At 56.7% G+C, this 26999-nt stretch overlaps 1 protein-coding gene across 1 annotated transcript in view; it reads left to right on the top strand.

Moving 5' to 3' along the window:
* The window catches only part of LOC309547397 (uromodulin-like), an 879146-nt gene that overhangs the window by 127619 nt on the left and 724528 nt on the right, over positions 1 to 26999 (top strand). The gene's annotated exons all lie outside the window — the stretch shown is intronic.

Below are 26999 nucleotides of genomic sequence, written 5' to 3'. Positions count from 1 at the left end.
GCGGAGACTCCGCACAGAGCAGAAGATTGTCTAGGTAACCTAGAATCGATATGCCTCGCTGTCGCAACAGCGCCAAAACTGGGGCCAACACCTTTGTGAAGACCCGGGGAGCCGAGGCGAGACCAAAGGGTAATGCCGCAAACGGATAATGGTTCTCTTCTACGGAAAAACGCAGGAAACGCTGATGTCCTGCGTAAATGGGAATGTGAAGATAGGCATCCTTGATGTCTATGGACGCCAGAAAATCCCCCTGATGCAGGGAGGCCGCTACTGTGCGAATGGACTCCATTTTGAATTTTTGTACCCTGACAAAAAGATTGAGTGCTCTTAAGTCCAGAATTGGATGCACCTTGCCCTCTTTTCTGGGTATTGTGAATAGGTTCGAATAGAACCCCTGAAAACGCTCTGTCCAAGGAACGTGGACCACCACTCCTTGTTGCATTAAATCCGTTACTGCCCCCCGCAAAGCTTCCAAGCGATCCGGGGATAGTCGGATATTGGAAGGGAAGAATCGCACCGGTGGAAGTGATCGAAACTCGATCTTGTATCCTGACCGTATGACTTCACGAACCCACTTGTCCGGGATTCGGGAAAGCCATGGATCCGGAAACCGGTGAAGACGTCCCCCCACCCCAGCTATGGGTGGGAGTGCACCTTCAGGCTTTAGTAGTCTTATCTTCAGGTCTGGAAGAGCTGGACTTTTTGTTTACCCGACCAATGCCCCTTGAATCCTCCTGGAGGGGCTTTGGAGGGCTTTGCCTTATCGCCCGCCCCAACGGAGCAAAAAAAATTTTTATGAGCGGAAAAGGAAGGCCCCCCGTCTCCGACGAGGTCCTTTACCCTTAGTATTCTGTGGCAAAAAAATGCTCTTGCCCCCAGTGAGATCCTTGATAATCTCATCCAAGGTGGCCCCAAATAGGCGATTCCCCTGAAAGGGGAGATTAGCCAAAGCTTTTTTGGAACCTTGATCCGCCGACCAGCACTTTAACCACAGCACACGCCTGAGGACCACTGCTGAAATCGATGCCCACCCCAACAATGGAGTGGCGTCCAGAGCGGCGTCACAGACAAACTGTAGCCCTTGTATCATCTGCTCCAGCAGGTCTGATACTGCCGGGGGGATGCTTCTCCCCTCTAAGTCCCGGCGTAACAACTTGGTCCATTCTGTCAATGTTTGTGAAACCAAACCAATTGCAATCACTGGCCTAAACGCTGACCCAATCAGGGAAAAGATGGAGCGAGACACGGCTTCCACCTTACGATCCACCGGATCCCTAAAGGACGGAGCGTCCTCCAATGGGATAACAGTAGCTTTATTTAATCTGGAAATCGGTGAATCCACCAATGGTGGTACTGTCCATCTTTTGAGGAGGGATTCCTCAAACAGATAACGCCTAATAATGCATTTGGAAATACCAGGGGTTCGTTTTGGACGACCCCATTCCTCTTTAATTATATTACCAAAACATTTGGGCAAGGGAAACACCCTCGCCATTTTGGTAGGTTTATTAGTACCAAAAGGAATTTCAGTATCCGCTACTTCTGCCGGTGTAACCTCAAGTCTTAAGGTTTCCCGGACAGACACAATTAGTGCATCCACCAACGCTTCTTCTTGGGCTATGGCGGATGCCGAAACGTCCTCCTCACTGTCTGAGGAGACCGTACCCGAGACACAAGCCCCAGATGAGGGACCTGCAGCTGCAGTGACAGGCTCAGAATCTGTATCTGAAGTGTCAGATGAAATAGGGGTAGGCGGGGGGTCACTTCTTTGCGCCCCGTTCCTGACAGGCCACCTCCACCCGGGATACAAAAGACTCCAAAACCGCTGACAATGCATCAATTGTAAGAGGGGAACTGGAGGGTCCTGCGGCCACCTCGAGGGAATCAGGTGGGGATACATGTGTGGCAGGGTCCATGACTAATCCAGGAACACTTGCCAGCAAACAACAATTTGCAAAAGAAAAAATTTTTTTTTTTTTTATGTGTAAACCCCCAGCGCAATAGCGCCCCTCAGCCTACCTGCTTTGGACCCCCACAGAGAGAGAGAGAGAGAGAGAGAGACCCCAAGGGCTCACCACCTGATGCAGAGAAGCTTCTACCAAACTGCTCTCAGCGCTGTCGTATGCAGACCAGGAAGTCCTGTGAATAGTTTTCCCTGGTAAAGGAGGCGGCTCTGCCCCTTTACACGCCTTCTGGCGCTCCCACTGATACTCCTCGAGGTAGCTGGGCACATCAAACATGGCCGCCCCTATGCAGGAGACACCAGGCTACGCCAAAATGGCGGCCTGCGCGACCTGCGGACGGCCTGTGGACAACAATGGCGGCTAAATCATGCGGCCTGTGGGCCTGCGGGATCTGTGCGGCCTGCGGCAGGAAGGCGGCGGCCTGCGGGTCTCGTGTGGCTGCGGGAGGATGGCGGCGGCTGCGGGATCCGTGCAGCCTGCGGCAGGAAGGCGGCGGCCTGTGGATCTTATGCAGCCTGCGGGCGAATGGCGGCGGCCTGCGAACGGCCTGTGGAAGGATGGCGGCGGCCTGAATAGTGTTGTCTGCGAGAGGATGGCGGTAGTCCCTGTGCTGCATCACTATGCATTGGGTAGGTGCATTGTATTATATCACCACTTTTACATGACTACTAGTAACGCCAGCCCCTGTCTCCATCCTTGACCCCAGTCATGGCCTCTTACATCGCCAGTTCTTTATAGTGACTATTAGATAGTCAGCTCCCAAACCAAGCCTCCTGGAGTGTATCTCCTATTCACCAAATCACACTATCAAGAGGGAGATCTGTGAAACATGTCATAGGATAGAGGGGGAACCTTAAGATCAAAGGGTCCGACCATCCACAGAGGGGCCCGTATCCATCCCAAAAACCCGACAGGGGGGGAGGGGGAACATCTACTCACCATACCGGAACCGACGGGCACCCACTCCTAACAGAACCCCTCTCCAACGAAGTGGGGGGGCTGTCGACCAATGCAGACGCCATGACTCAGTTTCCGACTGGTCGTAGGCGTCCTGGCGAGATGTTTAACTCGCAGGGCCAGTCCCCGTCCAGCGGGACTATGTCGCAGGCCGACCCAGCGCGGAGCTAGGGCCTGCACGCGCTTGTAAGCCGGCTGGGGTGACCACTGGATCTCAACATCCAGCCCGTCACCCAGCTCCAGGATAATTGTTTGAATGTGTCGCGGCCGATCCAGCGCGGAGCTGGAGTCTGCACACGCTTGTAGGCCGGCTGGGGTGACCACTGGATCTCAACATCCAGCCTGTCGCCCAGATCCGGCATAATTTGCTTGAAGATCTCACAGGAAACTGGAGAAAAAAGCTAACTAAAAAAGGATTTATCTAAAAAATCTTGCCAGGACCAAAGATCCCAGCAAGGAACTTAGGTCCTTACTCCTGACTAGACAGAAAAAAACTTGACATCCTGTAGCAGGAAGTGAGAGGATATACCCTCTGGGACTGCCCCTAGGGTGTGGCCAGAACGTTTTCTTCTGCCTAGTGTCCTACTCCTGTAGAGGGCAGTATAACCCAATTTGATATTAATCAAAGAGGACTGCGTCTGTCAATGAGCGACAGAGAAATATTGATTTTAACTTGTAAACAAGTGTCAGAAATAGACCTGGTCCTTAAGTGGTTAAGATTGAACTAGACAAGAATGTCAATACTAAAAGGGCAGCACTTTTTTTTTCATAACTAATGGCATCCATACCCGACTGTATTCTGTGATATTAGACATGTATTATTGTACGCACTTTTATAGGTAATACTTTGGTGCTTTGGTGGGGGGGCTCCCATGGAAGAGGAATAGAGACTAAGATAAGGAAGCAGCCAGCATCACACAGATGTTTTCATCTTTCACAGTGCTTGAGCCTTGAGACGCTTAAGGGAGGAGGTGGGTGAAGCCAACACCCACTAGGCGTTCCGCTCAGTTTGGACTTGGTACTGGGAGTAATACTTTAAGTGGCAATTGCCCAGTTGCGCCCCCCACCCTGGATCCAGCCCTGGTTCAGCAGGAACCAGCCAAGTGTCGACCCATGTAAGGGCGGGCTGGTTGTACAATAGCCTATTTGGAAAAGTCTGCAGGATCAACACTGAAGTGACATCCGGCAGTGCTGATCAGTGTATTCTGACAGCAGGGAACTTTCCCCACCATCAGAATACAATACCTCAGCAGGAGTGATTTCCCCATCCACATTAAGTGTGTGGGAAGAGTTGATCGAAACAAATAAAATAAATCATGTATGGGCTGCTTTATTCTGATGGATTAAATGGTATCTGAATTCAAAGTGCATGCATCTTAATATTACGATCCAGGTTAGAAACACCAAGAAAAAATGGGAAGACATAACTAAGGTTTAAAAATCAGGTCAACATTTATTTTTTAGCTATATTCAATGACTCCATGTTATAAAGAATGGTAGAGGACAGTCCTTCAAGTCATCAGAAAGGGGCTACATCTTCATGCACATTACAGAACAAAATTGCGAAGCAAGTCGGCAAATTGATGAAGATGACATCTTTGCGTTGATTGCAGTTCACCTCGACCTTGCTGACAAGCACTGCTAGTCCAGTTAGGCAGACTCGTTGAAAATGAAGGCAGGAGCTAAAAAAGAGGAGAGGTATTGGGTTAGAGAAAACATTTGTAAAGTCCTTAAAGCATATTTCCACTTTTGGAGCCAAAGTGGAATGTAACATGTACTTTATATTGTTAGATGCTTCTATTAACGAAGCATTATTTCAAACTTTAAAAAAATTGCCTTTTTACATGCATTTTATTTGCTTAAAATAGTTACATGCTCTTGGCTGGAGACAGGCACCCGGCACTCTGATGGGCTGGAGACAGGTGGTATCAGTGAAAGTAAAAAAATCCCAAAGTTTGGGTTGTCTCCATAAAAGAAATAGAGGGGAAATATTCCAATGGGGACACTAGTTCTGGTGACCTGGCGGTTCCCAAGGAAATCCCTCAATCTGCAGGGATTTCTTCTAACTTCCTGTTTGGCTATGGGACACGAAGTGAAGGAAAACATCAGCAATGGGACAGATGGTGAAAAAATATCTGACTGAGGATATAACCCCCCCTTACTCTATACAAAAAGAAAGTTTTACTTGTAGTTATACTTTAAGTGGCTTTTTCCAGGAAGAGCACTTCCTTTTAATCAGGTAAGCTCTATTTGTTTTAACCTTAAACAATAACACAGGGAAACAAATAAAATCCCATTCTAAAGTGGGCTCCAGCAAGAATTGGCCCACACCCACCATGTGACCACCCAAGCTCCCCATGAAAGGTCAAACAACCGCAAACAGAGGAGAGAGGAAGGAACTCCAAGAACCTTCACCAATGCAGAGCAACCCCCAAGCTGTAGCACGCTTCAGCAGCAGGCTTCCTTTACCCTGACACCCAGAGAGGAAGGCACAATTTCAAACACAAAAAAGCTCAATAGTAAGGATAACCGAAAGGCACCACTGTACCCCGCTTACCTGGGCCTGGCTAGTGCATGAGATGAGGCACCTGCTTACGCTGTAGCAGCCAGCAGTTTCTGCTTTCTCCATGTTGCACAGTGCAGCGGAAAACTGAGAATGCGGAGTGACTAGGACCTGGAGCTCACATGTGGCAAGCCTCCACCACTATAGCGGCTTCCCTGCACTGCAGCAACCACCTTGTAAGTCCTGGGCTGCATGACGCCAGCTCACATAACTTCACACAGCTTCGGGCACACAGGCACAGACAACCCGGCTGGCCACTGCTCCCCTGGGCTGGTGGAGGAAAAAAGGCACTGCAACAACCCCATCATCCAACAGGAGGGGGTGCTGGGATGGTCAGAAAATCAGAAACAACCCTGTGTAAGGCCACCACTACCCCCCCCCCCCCCACCCCCTCCAGTGAGAGCATAGCCCCCACTACAACAGTTGCCTGCAGTGCCTCCATAGTGGAGGAAACACCATAACCGAGGGCATGGTGGAAGGGGTAGAACGTAAAGGCTTGCTAGTGTTTCCTGGGAATTTGGGAGGAGAAACTCTCTCTCCAGGTGCAGTCGTGAAAGATGATTGGGGAAAGTGTAAAGGGTTAATTATACCCGATGATGGATGAAAACAAAGGAGAGCTAAGTGCAAAATTTGGTTCAATGCTTCTAAGTCCTTACACACACCACTTCCAACCATAGGAGGTCCATGGATGAACTGCAGAAACCAATTAAAGAGCTGAATGGATGAAGAGACCACATGAACCAGAAACTTGAATCCAATAGACCCCCAGCTTTTTAAGAGCATTATTTAAGGCAGTGGTGGTCAACCTTCTTGACACAGGGGGTTTCAAGTGCAGACCCACACCACCAAAGGGACGCACATGCAATTAAAAGCGAAGTTTACCCTTGAGGGTGGAAAAAAAAAATCGTAAAATGCACATATTATTGCAGGAAAAAAAAAAAGTGTGTACCCTTTCCTTATATCCCATGATCCTCCTAGATTTTCCTCTAAATATAAAAAACAACATAGGTTGCATATTCCAACGACTAAATTGTATGCTTACCAATTTACCAAACTAACCCAAACAGCAAAGTCTTGCCAGAGCCCAAACATGCAGCTCATTCTGATCCACAAAGAGATTTAGAAAGAGGCTGGGCATAAATCAGCAGGGAAGGGGAATTACTGGCATTGTATACAAACAATGCTAGAGAGCGCTTGATTACACAACATATCATTTGCATTTCAGATGAATGAAACACGGTTCTAGTAAAGCAGCCAATCACTATATGCATTGCTTATGAACTCTGCTTTGTTGGGACCACAAAGAGCATATGTGAAAGGGGAAATCATTTGCAATGCATTCTACACTGCTCCAGGGTGGGCATATAAATGAGCAGCAAAGGGGAATTAATGGCATAATAAAAGTATGTTAAGCTTTGGGTCCACAAAACTGAGTGGCTAAACCCAAGCAACCAGTTAGAATGAAAGGCTCATAACTCAGTTCATCTCCTTCCTTACTCAGCATAACAAAACATTAAATATTTTTTCGGTCCACAAAATTGAGAGGCTAACCCAAGCCATGAGTTACATTGATACCCACCATCCGCCAATGCCGCAGGAGCAGGAAAGGGATTTCATTTTGCTTGGAGTGTTCATGGCTTCCCATTTTGCTGTTCATTGCTTCCACCTATTAATGGAAAAGATAAAATTTACAACGGCATCATGCCTATGTTTTCAGAGATAATGAAATATGAGATTTGGGTTAAAAACACAAAATGTAAACCATGTCATGAGAAAGACTTTCGCCTTGAACCTACAATGCTTGCTGCATGTTATAATAAATCTGGCTTCCCTGCTGTGGCATTGTATTCTGACAGCGAGGAGACTCCCCTGCTGTCAAAATATACAGATCAGCTCTGCAGCCTACTGCACTGATCGAGTGGGAATATACTGGACTTCTGTAAACCACATTGGCAACACATGGATCGAAATTCAGCTGGGCCCTGCTGATCCAGCCACATTTTAATCCATGTATGGCCAACTTAAGGAAGTTACAACTCTTTCTGAAAACATGTCACAGTTTAGTTACTTTAAGACTGGCCATACATGGAACTGATTAACTGAACAGATTTCCCCATCCAAACAAGCAAGGTGGAAAGAGAAGTCCTTCCAATTTTGTTAATGTATTTTAGACTCCTCCGCTGTCAGAATACACCGATCATCACTTATTGAAAGGAACAACAAGCTGGCTCGAGAGAAGTCTTATCATTAGATCTACATTTCTGGAATAGAACAGCCATAGATTAACTGAAAATGCAGCCCAGTCCCTGCTGAACTGCTTGAATTGTGATCCATCTATAGCAAGTTTTAGTTTTTCAAGAGAATCAGCAGTCTCCAGTTGAAGAAACCCATGAGGGAAGCCTCCATGTTTTCTTATGTTACTTCTATCAAAACCGCAAGATGCCTTGACACATGAAATTCTAGCCAACCAAAAAAGAACATGTATTGCTTTGTTTGCATTTAAACATTTTCATGCACTGCAAGACAGCATTTTAGTCTCAGAAGGTAAAGTTACAGAAGTAATATTGTACAAGCAACTCTTATTTAACCACTTAAATACAAGGGCACTTTCACCCCCCTGCCCAGGCCAATTTTCAGCTTTCAGCGCTCTCACACTTTGAATGACAATTACTGAGTCATGCAACTCTGTAGCCAAATTTTTTATCCTTTTTCACACAAATAGCGCTTTCTTTTTGTGGTATTTAATCACCACTGAGTAATTAATTTTTTTGCGAAAAAAGTGAAATAAGAGCGAAAATGTAGAAAAAAAAACATTTTTATTTCGTTTCCATTATAACATTTTGCAAATTTTTTTTTCTCATAAATTTGAACTGCTACATATCTTTGGCAAAAATAACCCAAAATTAGTGGGTATTATTATGTGTGACAGTTAGGGTTCTTTTACACTAGGATTTCGTGAAACGGACTCCGTTTATCTCAGCGGGGGATCGATCCGTCGATCCCCCGCTGAGCAGCCGGATGACAGCTGTTCTCCGTGCTGTGTGCAGAGATACAGCTGTCAGGTCCCCATGCATCTCTATGGGGGAATTGGATGGGAACGGACCGTTGGTCCATTCTCATTCGATCGACGGATGGAAAATAGGGTTTTCATCCATCCAGATTTGATGGATCGGATGGGATGTCAGCGGACATGTCTCCGCTGACATCCGATGCCCCATAGAGATGCATGGGGTGTCCGTTCAAATCCACAAAAAAAACGGACAGGCGGATCTGAACGGTCTGTTTGTGTGAAAGGGGCCTTATAGAGTCTATGGTGCCAATCATTAAAAATTGATCACACCTAATCACATCAGATGTACCGACGGGCCCATCTAATTTCTTGAGGCCCTGAAATGTTAGGACAGTACAAATGACCCCTTTTTGGAAAGTAGACATTCCAGGGTATTTAGTAAGAGGCATAGTGAGATTTTTGGAGTTGTAATTCTTTCCCACAATTCTTGAGGAAATAAATACTTTATTTTTTACACAAAATTGTAATAACAAGTTATTTCTCACACACAGTATAGGCATACTTGCAATTACACCCCAAAATACATTCTGCTACTCCTCCTGAATATGGCAATACCATGTGTGAGACTTTTACACAGCCTGGCCACATACAGAGGCCCAACATGCAAAGAGCACCGTCAGGTGTTCTAGGAGCATAAATTACACGCAATTTCATAACGACCCAACACACTTTTGAAGGCCCTGGAGCACCAGGACAATCGAATTACCAACAAAATGACCCCATTTGAAAAACACCCAATATATATTCTATGAGGCATTATGAGTCTTTTCTCCATGTCATTTTTTTCCACAAATTTTTAGAAAATGTGGAAAGAAAAACAAACATTTTTTATTTATTTATTTTATCTACAAAAAGCTGTCAATTAATAAAGATATTCTTAACACATAGCATGTACACAGCAAATATTACACCACAAAATACATTCTGCTACTCCTCCGGAGTAAGGCGATACCAGGTGTGAGAGGCCCAACATTAAAACCAATCACACTTTTGAAGGCCCTGGAGGACTAGGACAATGGAAACACCCACAAAATGACCCCATTTTGGAAAGCAAACACCCTAACACAATCTTTGAGGCATGGGCTGCAGAGGGGCACCCGGCGCCCTCTGGCGGGCTGGACACAGGCAACCGGACGCCCTCTGGCGGGCTGGACACAGGCAACCGGACGCCCTCTGGCGGGCTGGACACAGGCAGCCGGACGCCCTCTGGCGGGCTGGACACAGGCAGCCGGACGCCCTCTGGCGGGCTGGACACAGGCAGCCGGACGCCCTCTGGCGGGCTGGACACAGGCAACCGGGCGCCCTCTGGCGGGCTGGACACAGGCAACCGGGCGCCCTCTGGCGGGCTGGACAAAGGCATCTGGGCGCCCTCTGACGGGCTGGACAAAGGCACCCCCCGGGCCCTCCGACGGGCTGGACACAGGCACCCCCCGGGCCCTCCGACGGGCTGGACACAGGCACCCCCCGGGCCCTCCGACGGGCTGGACACAGGCGGCACCCGGGCACTTCCGACGGGCTAGACACAGGCGGCACCCGGGCACTTCCGACGGGCTAGACACAGGCGGCACCCGGGCCCTCCGACATGCTGGACACAGGCACCCGGGCCCTCTGACGGGCTGGACACAGGCACCCGGCCCTCTGACGGGCTGGACACAGGCACCCAGGTCCTCTGATGGGCTGGACACAGGTGGTATCATTGAAAGTAAAAAAAGTTTGGGTGGTCCCCATAAAAGAAATAAAAGAGAAATATTCCAATAGGGACAGCTTTTTTTTGGTGACCTGGCTGTCCCCAAGGAGGCCCCTCAATCTGCAGGAATTTATTTTCCCTTCCTGTTTGGCTATGGGACAGGAAGTGAAGGAAAATCTCGGCAATGGTACAGATGGCGAATCAATATCTGATTGAGGTTATAACCCCCCCCCCCCTTTACTCTATACATAAAGAAAGTTTTACTTGTAGTTCTATTTTAAGTGGCTTTTTCCAGGAAGGGCACTTCCTTTTATCAGGAGAGCTCTATTTGCTTTAACCTTAAACACAGGGAAACAAATACAATCCCATTTTAAGTGGGCTCCAGCCATGTGACCACCCTTGCTCCCCATGCAAGGTCAAACAACCGCAAATAGAGGAGAGAAGAAGGAGCTCCAAAAACCTTCACCAATGCAGAGCAGCCCCCCCAGCTGTAGCACACTTCAGCAGCAGGCTTCCATCACCCCGACACCTAAAGAAGAAAGCACAATAAACCACACACAAAAAATCCCAATAGTAAGGACCACTGTACCCCCCTTACCTGGGCCTGGCTAGTGCATGAGATGAGGCACCTGATTCCACAGCAGTAAGTTTCTGCTTTCTCCATGCTGCACAGTGCAGCGGAAAACTGAGAATGTGGAGTGGCCAGTACCGGCAAGCTTCCACTACTACAGTGGCTTCCCTGCACTGCAGGAATCACCTTGTAAGTCCTGGGCTGCATGACAAGCCCATATAACTCCGAACAGCGTCGAGCACACAGGCACAGACAACCCCGCTGGCCACTGCTCCCCTGGGCTGGTGGAGAAAAAAAAGGCACTGCAACACCCCCATCATCTGACGGGAGGGTGCAGGGATGGTCAGAAAAAACCCTGGGTAAGGCCACACCTACCAACCCCCCCTCCAGTGAGAGCATAGCCCCCACTACAAAAGTTGCCTGTAGTGCCTCCATAGTGGAGAAAACACCATAACCGAGGTCATGGTGGAAGAGTGGAAGACGTAGAACTTAAAGGCTTGCTGTGGTGTTTCCTGGGAATTTGTGTGCAGCAACTCTCTCTCCAGGTGCAGTCCTGATAGACGAATAGGGAAGTGTAAAAGGTTAAATATACCCGATGCTGGATGAAAACAAAGAGCTCAATGCCAATATTTGTTCAATGCTTCTTAAGTCCATGCACACACACCTTCCAGCCATGGTCCATGGATGAACTGCAGAAACCTATTAAAGAGCTGAATGGATGAAGAGACCACATGAACCAGAAACTTGAATCCAATAGACCCCCAGCTTTTTAAGAGCATTATTTAAGGCAGTGGTGTTCAACCTTCTTGACACAGGGGGCTTCAAGTGCAGACCCACACCACAGGCAGCCGGGCACTCTGCAAGGGCATGGAGACAGGCACCCGGGCACTCTGCAAGGGCATGGAGACAGGCACCCGGGCACTCTGCAAGGGCATGGAGACAGGCACCCGGGCACTCTGCAAGGGCATGGAGAAAGGCACCCGGGCACTCTGCAAGGGCTTGGAGAAAGGCACCCGGGCACTCCTGATAGGCTGGACACGGGCACCCCTGATGGATTTACTCTATACAAAAAGAACGTTTTGCTTGTAGTTCTACTATAAGTGGCTTTTTTCTTCACTTCCTTTTATCAGGAGAGCTCTATTTGCTTTAACCTTAAACAATAACAAAGGGAAACCAATACAATCCCATTTTAAGTGGGCTACAGCAACAATTGACCCACACCCACCATGTGACCACCCAAGCTCCCCATGCAAGGTCCATCAACCGCAAATAGACGAGAGAGGAAGGAGCTCCGAGAACTTTCACCAATGCAAAGCTGCAACCAAGCTGTAGCGCACTTCAGAAGCAGGCTTCCTTTACCCTGACACCTAGAGAGGAAGGCACAATAAACCACACACAAGTAATCCCAATAGTAAGGATAACCAAAAGGCACCACTGTGCCCCCCTTACCTGGGCCTGGCTAGTGCATTAGATGAGGCACCTGCTTCTGCTGTAGCAGCCAACAGTTTCTGCTTTCTCCATGTTGCACAGTGCAGCAGAATTCTGAGAATGCGGAGTGGCCAGGACCCGCAGCTCACATGTGGCAAGCCTCCACCACTGCAGCGGCTTCCCTGCACTGCAGGAACCACCTTGCAAGTCCTGGGCTGCATGACAAGCCCATATAACTCCAAACAGCATTGGGCACACAGGCACAGACAACCCTGCTGGCCACTGCTCCCCTGGGCTGTAGGAGGAAAAAAGGCACCGCAACATCCCCATCATCCGACAGGAGGGAGGGTGCAGGGATGGTCAGAAGGCCCTCTGGAAGGGCTTGAAGACACGCAACCGGGGCCCTCTGGAAGGGCTTGGAGACACGCAACCGGGGCCCTCTGGAAGGGCTTGGAGACACGCAACCGGGGCCCTCTGGAAGGGCTTGGAGACACGCAACCGGGGCCCTCTGGAAGGGCTTGGAGACACGCAACCGGGGCCCTCTGGAAGGGCTTGGAGACACGCAACCGGGGCCCTCTGGAAGGGCTTGGGGACACGCAACCGGGGCCCTCTGGAAGGGCTTGGAGACACGCAACCGGGGCCCTCTGGAAGGGCTTGGAGACACGCAACCGGGGCCCTCTGGAAGGGCTTGGAGACACGCAACCGGGGCCCTCTGGAAGGGCTTGGAGACACGCAACCGGGGCCCTCTGGAAGGGCTTGGAGACACGCAACCGGGGCCCTCTGGAAGGGCTTGGAGACACGCAACCGGGGCCCTCTGGAAGGGCTTGGAGACACGCAACCGGGGCCCTCTTGAAAGGCTTGGAGACACGCAACCGGGGCCCTCTGGAAGGGCTTGGAGATACGCAACCGGGGCCATCTGGAAAGGCTTGGAGACACGCAACCGGGGCCCTCTGGAAAGGCTTGGAGACACGCAACCGGGGCCCTTTGGAAGGGCTTGGAGACACGCAACCGGGGCCATCTGGAAAGGCTTGGAGACACGCAACCGGGGCCCTCTGGAAAGGCTTGGAGACACGCAACCGGGGCCCTCTGGAAGGGCTTGGAGACACGCAACCGGGGCCCTCTGGAAGGGCTTGGAGACACGCAACCGGGGCCCTCTGGAAGGGCTTGGAGACACGCAACCGGGGCCCTCTGGAAAGGCTTGGAGACACGCAACCGGGGCCCTCTGGAAAGGCTTGGAGACACGCAACCGGGGCCCTCTGGAAGGGCTTGGAGACACGCAACCGGGGCCCTCTGGAAGGGCTTGGAGACACGCAACCGGGGCCCTCTGGAAGGGCTTGGAGACACGCAACCGGGGCCCTCTGGAAGGGCTTGGAGACACGCAACCGGGGCCCTCTGGAAGGGCTTGGAGACACGCAACCGGGGCCCTCTGGAAGGGCTTGGAGACACGCAACCGGGGCCCTCTGGAAGGGCTTGGAGACACGCAACCGGGGCCCTCTGGAAGGGCTTGGAGACACGCAACCGGGGCCCTCTGGAAGGGCTTGGAGACACGCAACCGGGGCCCTCTGGAAGGGCTTGGAGACACGCAACCGGGGCCCTCTGGAAGGGCTTGGAGACACGCAACCGGGGCCCTCTGGAAGGGCTTGGAGACACGCAACCGGGGCCCTCTGGAAGGGCTTGGAGACACGCAACCGGGGCCCTCTGGAAGGGCTTGGAGACACGCAACCGGGGCCCTCTGGAAGGGCTTGGAGACACGCAACCGGGGCCCTCTGGAAAGGCTTGGAGACACGCAACCGGGGCCCTCTGGAAGGGCTTGGAGACACGCAACCGGGGCCCTCTGGAAGGGCTTGGAGACACGCAACCGGGCCCTCTTGAAAGGCTTGGAGACACGCAACCGGGGCCCTCTGGAAGGGCTTGGAGATACGCAATTGGGGCCATCTGGAAAGGCTTGGAGACACGCAACCGGGGCCCTCTGGAAAGGCTTGGAGACACGCAACCGGGGCCCTCTGGAAAGGCTTGGAGACACGCAACCGGGGCCCTCTGGAAGGGCTTGGAGACACGCAACCGGGGCCCTCTGGAAAGGCTTGGAGACACGCAACCGGGGCCCTCTGGAAAGGCTTGGAGACACGCAACCGGGGCCCTCTGGAAGGGCTTGGAGACACGCAACCAGGGCCCTCTGGATGGGCTTGGAGACACGCAACCGGGGCCCTCTGGAAGGGCTTGGAGACACGCAACCGGGGCCCTGTGGAAGGGCTTGGAGACACGCAACCGGGGCCCTCTGGAAGGGCGTGGAGACACGCAACCGGGGCCCTCTGGAAGGGCTTGGAGACACGCAACCGGGGCCCTCTGGAAGGGCTTGGAGACACGCAACCGGGGCCCTCTGGAAGGGCTTGGAGACACGCAACCGGGGCCCTCTGGAAGGGCTTGAAGACACGCAACCGGGGCCCTCTGGAAGGGCTTGGAGACACGCAACCGGGGCCCTCTGGAAGGGCTTGGAGACACGCAACCGGGGCCCTCTGGAAGGGCTTGGAGACACGCAACCGGGGCCCTCTGGAAGGGCTTGGAGACACGCAACCGGGGCCCTCTGGAAGGGCTTGGAGACACGCAACCGGGGCCCTCTGGAAGGGCGTGGACACACGCAACCGGGGCCCTCTGGAAGGGCTTGGACACACGCAACCGGGGCCCTCTGGAAGGGCTTGGACACACGCAACCGGGGGCCCTCTGGAAGGGCTTGGACACACGCAACCGGGGCCCTCTGGAAGGGCGTGGACACACGCAACCGGGGCCCTCTGGAAGGGCTTGGACACACGCAACCGGGGCCCTCTGGAAGGGCTTGGACACACGCAACCGGGGGCCCTCTGGAAGGGCTTGGACACACGCAACCGGGGCCCTCTGGAAGGGCTTGGAGACACGCAACCGGGGGCCCTCTGGAAGGGCTTGGAGACACGCAACCGGGGCCCTCTGGAAGGGCTTGGACACACGCAACCGGGGCCCTCCGGAAGAGATTGGAGACACGCAACCGGGGCCCTCCGGAAGGGCTTGGAGACACGCAACCGGGGCCCTCTGGAAGGGCTTGGAGACACGCAACGGGGGCCCTGTGGAAGGGCTTGGAGACACGCAACCGGGGCCCTCAGGATGGGCTTGGAGACATGCAACCGGGGCCATCTGGAAAGGCTTGGAGACACGCAACCGGGACCCTCTGGAAAGGCTTGGAGACACGCAACCGGGGCCCTCTGGAAGGGCTTGCAGACACGCAACCGGGGCCCTCTGGAAGGGCTTGCAGACACGCAACCGGGGCCCTCTGGAAGGGCTTGCAGACACGCAACCGGGGCCCTCTGGAAGGGCTTGCAGACACGCAACCGGGGCCCTCTGGGAGGGCTTGCAGACACGCAACCGGGGCCCTCTGGAAGGGCTTGGAGACACGCAACCGGGGCCCTCTGGAAGAGCTTGGAAACACGCAACCGGGACCCTCTGGAAGGGTTTGGAGACACGCAACCGGGGCCCTCTGGAAGGGCTTGGAGACAGGCATCCGCACACTTCTGACAGGCTGGAGACAGGCATCCGCGCACTTCTGCCAGGCTGGAGACAGGCATCCGCGCACTTCTGACGGGCTGGAGACAGGCATCCGCGCACTTCTGACGGGCTGGAGACAGGCAGCCGCGCACTTCTGACGGGCTGGAGACAGGCAGCCGCGCACTTCTGACGGGCTGGAGACAGGCACCCGCGCACTTCTGACGGGCTGGAGACAGGTGGTATCATTGAAAGTAAAACAATCCTAAAGTTTGGGTTGTCCCCATAAAAGAAATAAAGGGGAAATATTACAGTAGGGACACTAGTTCTGGTGACCTGGCAGTCTCCAAGGAAACCCCTCAATCTGCAGGGATTTCTTCTCACTAAGTTTGGCTACGGGACAGGAAGTTTAGGAAAATCTTGGCAAATGGACAGATGGCAAATAAATATCTGACTGAGGTTATAAACCTCCCCTTACTCTATACATAAAGAAAGTTTTGCTTGTAGTTCTACTTTAAGTGGCTTTTTCCAGGAAGAGCACTTCCTTCTATCAGGAGAGTTCTATTTGCTTTAATCTTAAACAATAACAAAGGGAAACAAATACAATCCCATATTAAGTGGGCTCCAGCAAGACAAGAATTGACTCACACCCTCCATGTGACCACCCAAGCTCCCCATGCAAGGTCAAACAACCATAAAAAGAGGAGAGAAGAAGGAGCTCCGAAAACCTTCACCAATGCAGAGCAGCCCCCCAGCTGTAGCACACTTCAGCAGCAGGCTTCCATCACCCCGACCACCTAAAGAAGAAAGCACAATAAACCACACACAAAAAATCCCAATAGTAAGGACCACTGTACCCCCCTTACCTGGGCCTGGCTAGTGCATGAGATGAGGCACCTGATTCCGCCGCAGCATTCAGTTTCTGCTTTCTCCATGCTGCACAGTGCAGCAGAATACTGAGAATGTGAAGTGGCCAGGACCCGGCAAGCTTCCACTACTACAGCGGCTTCCATGCACTGCAGGAATCACCTTGTAAGTCCTGGGGTGCATGAGAAGCCCATATAACTCCGAACAGCGTCGAGCACACAGGCACAGACAACCACGCTGGCCACTGCTCCCCTGGGCTGGTGGAGAAAAAAAATGGCACTGCAACACCCCCATCATCTGACAGGAGGGAGGGTGCAGGGATGGTCAGAAAAAACCCTGGGTAAGGCCACCACTACCACCCCCCCCCCCTCCAGTGAGAGCATAGCCCCCACTACAAAAGTTGCCTGTAGTGCCTCCATAGTGGAGAAAACACCATAACCGAGGGCATGGTGGAAGAGTGGAAGATGTAGAACCTAAAGGCTTGCTGTGGTGTTTCCTGGGAATGTGTGTGCAGCAACTCTCTCTCCAGGTGCAGTCCTGATAGACGAATGGGGAAGTGTAAAAGGATAATTATACCCGATGCTGGATGAAAACAAAGAGCTCAATGCCAATATTTGTTCAATGCTTCTTAAGTCCACGCACACACACCTTCCAGCCATGGTCCATGGATGAACTGCAGAAACCTATTAATGAGCTGAATGGAAGAAGAGACCACATGAACCAGAAGCTTGAATCCAATAGACCCCCAGCTTTTTAAGAGCATTATTTAAGGCAGTGGTGGTCAACCTTCTTGACACAGGGGGCTTCAAGTGCAGACCCACACCACGGGCACTTTGCAAGGGCATGGAGACGGGCACCCGGGCACTCTGCAAGGGCATGGAGACCGGCAACCGGGCACTCTGCAAGGGCATGGAGACCGGCAACCCCGGGACTCTGGAAGGGCATGGAGACCGGCACCCCGGCACTCTGGAAGGGCATGGAGACCGGCACCCCGGCACTCTGCAAGGGCATGGAGACCGGCACCCCGGCACTCTGCAAGGGCATGGAGACCGGCACCCCGGCACTCTGCAAGGGCATGGAGACCGGCACCCCGGCACTCTGCAAGGGCATGGAGACCGGCACCCCGGCACTCTGCAAGGGCATGGAGACCGGCACCCCGGCACTCTGCAAGGGCATGGAGACCGGCACCCCGGCACTCTGCAAGGGCATGGAGACCGGCACCCCGGCACTCTGGAAGGGCATGGAGACCGGCACCCCGGCACTCTGGAAGGGCATGGAGACCGGCACCCCGGCACTCTGGAAGGGCATGGAGACCGGCACCCCGGCACTCTGGAAGGGCATGGAGACCGGCACCCCGACACTCTGGAAGGGCATGGAGACCGGCACCCCGACACTCTGGAAGGGCATGGAGACCGGCACCCCGGCACTCTGGAAGGGCATGGAGACCGGCACCCCGGCACTCTGCAAGGGGAAGGAGACCGGCACCCCGGCACTCTGCAAGGGCATGGAGACCGGCACCCCGGCACTCTGCAAGGGCATGGGGACCGGCACCCCGGCACTCTGCAAGGGCATGGGGACCGGCACCCCGGCACTCTGCAAGGGCATGGAGACCGGCACCCCGGCACTCTGCAAGGGCATGGAGACCGGCACCCCGGCACTCTGCAAGGGCATGGAGACCGGCACCCCGGCACTCTGCAAGGGCATGGAGACCGGCACCCCGGCACTCTGCAAGGGCATGGAGACCGGCACCCCGGCACTCTGCAGAGGGCATGGAGACCGGCACCCCGGCACTCTGCAGAGGGCATGGAGACCGGCATCTCGGCACTCTGCAGAGGGCATGGAAACCGGCACCCCGGCACTCTGCAGAGGGCATGGAGACCGGCAAACCGGCACTCTGCAGAGGGCATGGAGACCGGCAAACCGGCACTCTGCAGAGGGCATGGAGACCGGCAAACCGGCACTCTGCAGAGGGCATGGAGACCGGCACCCCGGCACCCCGGCACTCTGCAAGGGCATGGAGACCGGCACCCCGGCACTCTGCAAGGGCATGGAGACCGGCACCCCGGCACTCTGCAAGGGCATGGAGACCGGCACCCCGGCACTCTGCAAGGGCATGGAGACCGGCACCCGGGAACTCTGCAAGGACATGGGGACCGGCACCCCGGCACTCTGCAAGGGCATGGAGACCGGCACTCTGCAAGGGCATGGAGACCGGCACTCTGCAAGGGCATGGAGACCGGCACTCTGCAAGGGCATGGAGACCGGCACTCTGCAAGGGCATGGAGACCGGCACTCTGCAAGGGCATGGAGACCGGCACTCTGCAAGGGCATGGAGACCGGCACTCTGCAAGGGCATGGAGACCGGCACTCTGCAAGGGCATGGAGACCGGCACCCCGGCACTCTGCAAGGGCATGGAGACCGGCACCCCGGCACTCTGCAAGGGCATGGAGACCGGCAACCCGGCACTCTGCAAGGGCATGGAGACCGGCACCCCGGGACTCCTGATAGGCTGGACACGGGCACCCCTGATGGATTTACTCTATACAAAAAGAAGGTTTTGCTTGTAGTTCTACTATAAGTGGCTTTTTTCTTCACTTCCTTTTATCAGAAGAGCTCTATTTGCTTTAACCTTAAACAATAACAAAGGGAAACCAATACAATCCCATTTTATGTGGGCTCCAGCAACAATTGACCCACACCCGCCATGTGACCACCCAAGCTCCCCATGCAAGGTCAATCAACCGCAAATGGACGAGAGAGGAAGGAGCTCCGAGAACTTTCACCAATGCAAAGCTGCCCCCAAGCTGTAGCACACTTCAGAAGCAGGCTTCCTTTACCCTGACACCTAGAGAGGAAGACACAATAAACCACACACAAGTAATCCCAATAGTAAGGATAACCAAAAGGCACCACTGTGCCCCCCTTACCTGGGCCTGGCTTGTGCATTAGATGAGGCACCTGCTTCTGCTGTAGCAGCCAACAGTTTCTGCTTTCTCCATGTTGCACAGTGCAGCAGAATTCTGAGAATGCGGAGTGGCCAGGACCCACAGCTCACATGTGGCAAGCCTCCACCACTGCAGCTGCTTCCCTGCACTGCAGGAACCACATTGCAAGTCCTGGGCTGCATGACACAAGCCAATATAACTCCAAACAGCATCGGGCACACAGGCACAGACAACCCTGCTGGCCACTACTCCCCTGGGCTGGAGGAGGAAAAAAAGGCACCGCAACATCCCCATCATCCGACAGGAGGGAGGGTGCAGGGATGGTCAGAAGGCCCTCTGGAAGGGCTTGGAGACAGGCAACCGGGGCCCTCTGGAAGGGCTTGGAGACAGGCAACCGGGGCCCTCTGGAAAGGCTTGGAGACACGCAACCGGGGCCCTCTGGAAGGGCTTGGACACACGCAACCGGGGCCCTATGGAAGGGCTTGGACACACGCAACCGGGGCCCTATGGAAGGGCTTGGACACACGCAACCGGGGCCCTATGGAAGGGCTTGGACACACGCAACCGGGGCCCTATGGAAGGGCTTGGACACACGCAACCGGGGCCCTCTGGAAGGGCTTGGAGACAGGCAACCGGGGCCCTCTGGAAGGGCTTGGAGACAGGCAACCGGGGCCCTCTGGAAGGGCTTGGAGACAGGCAACCGGGGCCTTCTGGAAGGGCTTGGAGACACGCAACCGGGGCCCTCTGGAAAGGCTTGGAGACACGCAACCGGGGCCCTCTGGAAAGGCTTGGAGACACGCAACCGGGGCCCTCTGGAAAGGCTTGGAGACACGCAACCGGGGCCCTCTAGAAAGGCTTGGAGACACGCAACCGGGGCCCTCTAGAAAGGCTTGGAGACACGCAACCGGGGCCCTCTGGAAGGGCTTGGAGACAAGCAACCGGGGCCCTCTGGAAGGGCTTGGAGACAAGCAACCGGGGGGCCCTCTGGAAGGGCTTGGAGACACGCAACCGGGGCCCTCTGGAAGGGCTTAAGGACACGCAACCGGGGCCCTCTGGAAGGGCTTGGAGACACGCAACCGGGGCCCTCTGGAAGGGCTTGGAGACACGCAACCGGGGCCCTCTGGAAGGGCTTGGAGACACGCAACCGGGGCCCTCTGGAAGGGCTTAAGGACACGCAACCGGGGCCCTCTGGAAGGGATTGGAGACACGCAACCGGGGCCCTCTGGAAGGGATTGGAGACACGCAACCGGGGCCCTCTAGAAGGGCTTGGAGACACGCAACCGGGGCCCTCTGGAAGGGCTTGGAGACCGGCACCCCGGCACTCTGCAAGGGCATGGAGACCGGCACCCCGGCACTCTGCAAGGGCCACTGCTGGCCACTGCTCCCCCTGGGCTGGAGGAGGAAAAAAAGGCACCGCAACATCCCCATCATCCGACAGGAGGGAGGGTGCAGGGATGGTCAGAAGGCCCTCTGGAAGGGCTTGGAGACAGGCAACCGGGGCCCTCTGGAAGGGCTTGGAGACAGGCAACCGGGGCCCTCTGGAAGGGCTTGGAGACAGGACACCGGGGCCTTCTGGAAGGGCTTGGAGACACGCAACCGGGGCCCTCTGGAAAGGCTTGGAGACACGCAACCGGGGCCCTCTGGAAAGGCTTGGAGACACGCAACCGGGGCCCTCTGGAAAGGCTTGGAGACACGCAACCGGGGCCCTCTGGAAAGGCTTGGAGACACGCAACCGGGGCCCTCTGGAAAGGCTTGGAGACACGCAACCGGGGCCCTCTGGAAAGGCTTGGAGACACGCAACCGGGGCCCTCTGGAAAGGCTTGGAGACACGCAACCGGGGCCCTCTAGAAAGGCTTGGAGACACGCAACCGGGGCCCTCTGGAAGGGCTTGGAGACACGCAACCGGGGCCCTCTGGAAGGGCTTGGAGACACGCAACCGGGGCCCTCTGGAAGGGCTTGGAGACAAGCAACCGGGGCCCTCTGGAAGGGCTTGGAGACAAGCAACCGGGAAGCCCTCTGGAAGGGCTTGGAGACACGCAACCGGGGGGCCCTCTGGAAGGGCTTAAGGACACGCAACCGGGGCCCTCTGGAAGGGCTTGGAGACACGCAACCAGGGCCCTCTGGAAGGGCTTAAGGAAACGCAACCGGGGCCCTCTGGAAGGGATTGGAGACACGCAACCGGGGCCCTCTGGAAGGGATTGGAGACACGCAACCGGGGCCCTCTAGAAGGGCTTGGAGACAGGCAACCGGGGCCCTCTGGAAGGGCTTGGAGACAGGCAACCGGGGCCCTCTGGAAGGGCTTGGAGACACGCAACCGGGGCCCTCTGGAAAGGCTTGGAGACACGCAACCGGGGCCCTCTGGAAAGGCTTGGAGACACGCAACCGGGGCCCTCTGGAAAGGCTTGGAGACACGCAACCGGGGCCCTCTGGAAAGGCTTGGAGACACGCAACCGGGGCCCTCTGGAAAAGCTTGGAGCCACGCAACCGGGGCCCTCTGGAAAGGCTTGGAGACACGCAACCGGGGCCCACTGGAAGGGCTTGGAGACAAGCAACCGGGGGGCCCTCTGGAAGGGCTTGTTGACACGCAACCGGGGGGCCCTCTGGAAGGGCTTGTTGACACGCAACCGGGGGGCCCTCTGGAAGGGCTTAAGGACAAGCAACCGGGGCCCTCTGGAAGGGCTTGGAGACACGCAACCGGGGCCCTCTGGAAGGGCTTGGAGACACGCAACCGGAGCCCTCTGGAAGGGCTTGGAGACACGCAACCGGGGCCCTCTGGAAGGGCTTGGAGACACGCAACCGGGGCCCTCTGGAAGGGCTTGGAGACACGCAACCGGGGCCCTCTGGAAGGGCTTGGAGACACGCAACCGGGGCCCTCTGGAAGGGCTTGGAGACACGAAACCTGGGCCCTCTGGAAGGGCTTGGAGACACGCAACCTGGGCCCTCTGGAAGGGCTTGGAGACACGCAACCGGGGCCCTCTGGAAGGGCTTGGAGACACGCAACCGGGGCCCTCTGGAAGGGCTTGGAGACACGCAACCGGGGCCCTCTGGAAGGGCTTGGAGACACGCAACCGGGGCCCTCTGGAAGGGCTTGGAGACACGCAACCGGGGCCCTCTGGAAGGGCTTGGAGACACGCAACCGGGGCCCTCTGGAAGGGCTTGGAGACACGCAACCGGGGCCCTCTGGAAGGGCTTGGAGACACGCAACCGGGGCCCTCTGGAAGGGCTTGGAGACACGCAACCGGGGCCCTCTGGAAGGGCTTGGAGACACGCAACCGGAGCCCTCTGGAAGGGCTTGGAGACAAGCAACCGGGGCCCTCTGGAAGGGCTTGGAGACACGCAACCGGGGCCCTCTGGAAGGGCTTGGAGACACGCAACCGGGGCCCTCTGGAAGGGCTTGGAGACACGCAACCGGGGCCCTCTGGAAGGGCTTGGAGACACGCAACCTGGGCCCTCTGGAAGGGCTTGGAGACACGCAACCGGGGCCCTCTGGAAGGGCTTGGAGACAGGCAACCGGGGCCCTCTGGAAGGGCTTGGAGACAGGCAACCGGGGCCCTCTGGAAGGGCTTGGAGACAGGCAACCGGGGCCCTCTGGAAGGGCTTGGAGACAGGCAACCGGAGCCCTCTGGAAGGGCTTGGAGACACGCAACCGGGGCCCTCTGGAAGGGCTTGGAGACACGCAACCGGGGCCCTCTGGAAGGGCTTGGAGACACGCAACCGGGGCCCTCTGGAAGGGCTTGGAGACACGCAACCGAAGCCCTCTGGAAGGGCTTGGAGACACGCAACCGGGGCCCTCTGGAAGGGCTTGGAGACACGCAACCGGGGCCCTCTGGAAGGGCTTGGAGACACGCAACCGGGGCCCTCTGGAAGGGCTTGGAGACACGCAACCGGGGCCCTCTGGATGGGCTTGGAGACACGCAACCGGGGCCCTCTGGAAGGGCTTGGAGACACGCAACCGGGGCCCTCTGGAAGGGCTTGGAGACACGCAACCGGGGCCCTCTGGAAGGGCTTGGAGACACGCAACCGGGGCCCTCTGGAAGGGCTTGGAGACACGCAACCGGGGCCCTCTGGAAGGGCTTGGAGACACGCAACCGGGGCCCTCTGGAAGGGCTTGGAGACACGCAACCGGGGCCCTCTGGAAGGGCTTGGAGACACGCAACCGGGGCCCTCTGGAAGGGCTTGGAGACACGCAACCGGGGCCCTCTGGAAGGGCTTGGAGACACGCAACCGGGGCCCTCTGGAAGGGCTTGGAGACACGCAACCGGGGCCCTCTGGAAGGGCTTGGAGACACGCAACCGGGGCCCTCTGGAAGGGCTTGGAGACACGCAACCGGGGCCCTCTGGAAGGGCTTGGAGACACGCAACCGGGGCCCTCTGGAAAGGCTTGGAGAAACGCAACCGGGGCCCTCTGGAAGGGCTTGGAGACACGCAACCGGGGCCCTCTGGAAGGGCTTGGAGACACGCAACCGGGGCCCTCTGGAAGGGCTTGGAGACACGCAACCGGGGCCCTGTGGAAAGGCTTGGAGACACGCAACCGGGGCCCTCTGGAAAGGCTTGGAGACGCAACCGGGGCCCTCTGGAAAGGCTGGGAGACACGCAACCGGGGCCTCTGGAAAAGCTTGGAGACACGCAACCGGGGCCCTCTGGAAGGGCTTGGAGACACGCAACCGGGGCCCTCTGGAAGGGCTTGGAGACACGCAACCGGGGCCCTCTGGAAGGGCTTGGAGACACGCAAACGGGGCCCTCTGGAAGGGCTTGGAGACACGCAACCGGGGCCCTCTGGAAAAGCTTGGAGACACGCAACCGGGGCCCTCTAGAAAAGCTTGGAGACACGCAACCGGGGCCCTCTGGAAGGGCTTGGAGACACGCAACCGGGGCCCTCTGGAAGGGCTTGGAGACACGCAACCGGGGCCCTCTGGAAGGGCTTGGAGACACGCAACCGGGGCCCTCTGGAAGGGCTTGGAGACACGCAACCGGGGCCCTCTGGAAAAGCTTGGAGACACGCAACCGGGGCCCTCTGGAAAAGCTTGGAGACATGCAACCGGGGCCCTCTGGAAAAGCTTGGAGACACGCAACCGGGGCCCTCTGGAAGGGCTTGGAGACACGCAACCGGGGCCCTCTGGAAAAGCTTGGAGACACGCAACCGGGGCCCTCTGGAAGGGCTTGGAGACACGCAACCGGGGCCCTCTGGAAGGGCTTGGAGACACGCAACCGGGGCCCTCTGGAAGGGCTTGGAGACACGCAACCGGGGCCCTCTGGAAAGGCTTGGAGACGCAACCGGGGCCCTCTGGAAAGGCTTGGAGACGCAACCGGGGCCCTCTGGAAAGGCTGGGAGACACGCAAACGGGGCCTCTGGAAAAGCTTGGAGACACGCAACCGGGCCCTCTGGAAGGGCTTGGAGACACGCAACCGGGGCCCTCTGGAAGGGCTTGGAGACACGCAACCGGGGACCTCTGGAAGGGCTTGGAGACACGCAACCGGGGCCCTCTGGAAGGGCTTGGAGACACGCAACCGGGACCCTCTGGAAGGGCTTGGAGACACGCAACCGGGACCCTCTGGAAGGGCTTGGAGACACGCAACCGGGACCCTCTGGAAGGGCTTGGAGACACGCAACCGGGGCCCTCTGGAAGGGCTTGGAGACACGCAACCGGGGCCCTCTGGATGGGCTTGGAGACACGCAACCGGGGCCCTCTGGATGGGCTTGGAGACACGCAACCGGGGCCCTCTGGAAAGGCTTGGAGACACGCAACCGGGGCCCTCTGGAAGGGCTTGGAGACACGCAACCGGGGCCCTCTGGAAGGGCTTGGAGACACGCAACCGGGGCCCTCTGGAAGGGCTTGGAGACACGCAACCGGGGCCCTCTGGAAGGGCTTGGAGACACGCAACCGGGGCCCTCTGGAAGGGCTTGGAGACACGCAACCGGGGCCCTCTGGAAGGGCTTGGAGACACGCAACCGGGGCCCTCTGGAAGGGCTTGGAGACACGCAACCGGGGCCCTCTGGAAGGGCTTGGAGACACGCAACCGGGGCCCTCTGGAAGGGCTTGGAGACACGCAACCGGGGCCCTCTGGAAGGGCTTGGAGACACGCAACCGGGGCCCTCTGGAAGGGCTTGGAGACACGCAACCGGGGCCCTCTGGAAGGGCTTGGAGACACGCAACCGGGGCCCTCTGGAAGGGCTTGGAGACCCGCAACCGGGGCCCTCTGGAAGGGCTTGGAGACCCGCAACCGGGGCCCTCTGGAAGGGCTTGGAGACCCGCAACCGGGGCCCTCTGGAAGGGCTTGGAGACCCGCAACCGGGGCCCTCTGGAAGGGCTTGGAGACCGGCACCCCGGCACTCTGCAAGGGCATGGAGACCGGCACCCCGGCACTCTGCAAGGGCATGGAGACCGGCACCCCGGCACTCTGCAAGGGCATGGAGACCGGCACCCCGGCACTCTGCAAGGGCATGGAGACCGGCACCCCGGCACTCTGCAAGGGCATGGAGACCGGCACCCCGGCACTCTGCAAGGGTATGGAGACCGGCACCCCGGCACTCTGCAAGGGCATGGAGACCGGCACCCCAGCACTCTGCAAGGGCATGGAGACCGGCACCCCGGCACTCTGCAAGGGCATGGAGACCGGCACCCCGGCACTCTGCAAGGGCATGGAGACCGGCACCCCGGCACTCTGCAAGGGCATGGAGACCGGCACCCCGGCACTCTGCAAGGGCATGGAGACCGGCACCCCGGCACTCTGAAAGGGCATGGAGACCGGCAACCGGGCACTCTGCAAGGGCATGGAGACCGGCAACCCCGGGACTCTGGAAGGGCATGGAGACCGGCACCCCGGTACTCTGGAAGGGCATGGAGACCGGCACCCCGGCACTCTGGAAGGGCATGGAGACCGGCACCCCGGCACTCTGCAAGGGCATGGAGACCGGCACCCCGGCACTCTGCAAGGGCATGGAGACCGGCACCCCGGCACTCTGCAAGGGCATGGAGACCGGCACCCCGGCACTCTGCAAGGGCATGGAGACCGGCACCCCGGCACTCTGCAAGGGCATGGAGACCGGCACCCCGGCACTCTGCAAGGGCATGGAGACCGGCACCCCGGCACTCTGCAAGGGCATGGAGACCGGCACCCCGGCACTCTGCAAGGGCATGGAGACCGGCACCCCGGCACTCTGCAAGGGCATGGAGACCGGCACCCCGGCACTCTGCAAGGGCATGGAGACCGGCACCCCGGCACTCTGCAGAGGGCATGGAGACCGGCACCCCGGCACTCTGCAGAGGGCATGGAGACCGGCATCTCGGCACTCTGCAGAGGGCATGGAGACCGGCACCCCGGCACTCTGCAGAGGGCATGGAAACCGGCACCCCGGCACTCTGCAGAGGGCATGGAGACCGGCAAACCGGCACTCTGCAGAGGGCATGGAGACCGGCACCCCGGCACTCTGCAAGGGCA

This window comes from Pelophylax lessonae, assembly GCF_965119305.1.
Source record: "Pelophylax lessonae genome assembly, chromosome: 2".
In the NCBI taxonomy this organism is placed as follows: Eukaryota; Metazoa; Chordata; class Amphibia; order Anura; family Ranidae; genus Pelophylax; species Pelophylax lessonae.
Note: the sequence above shows the minus strand (reverse complement) of the source record. Positions and strands in the feature narration are given on the sequence as shown.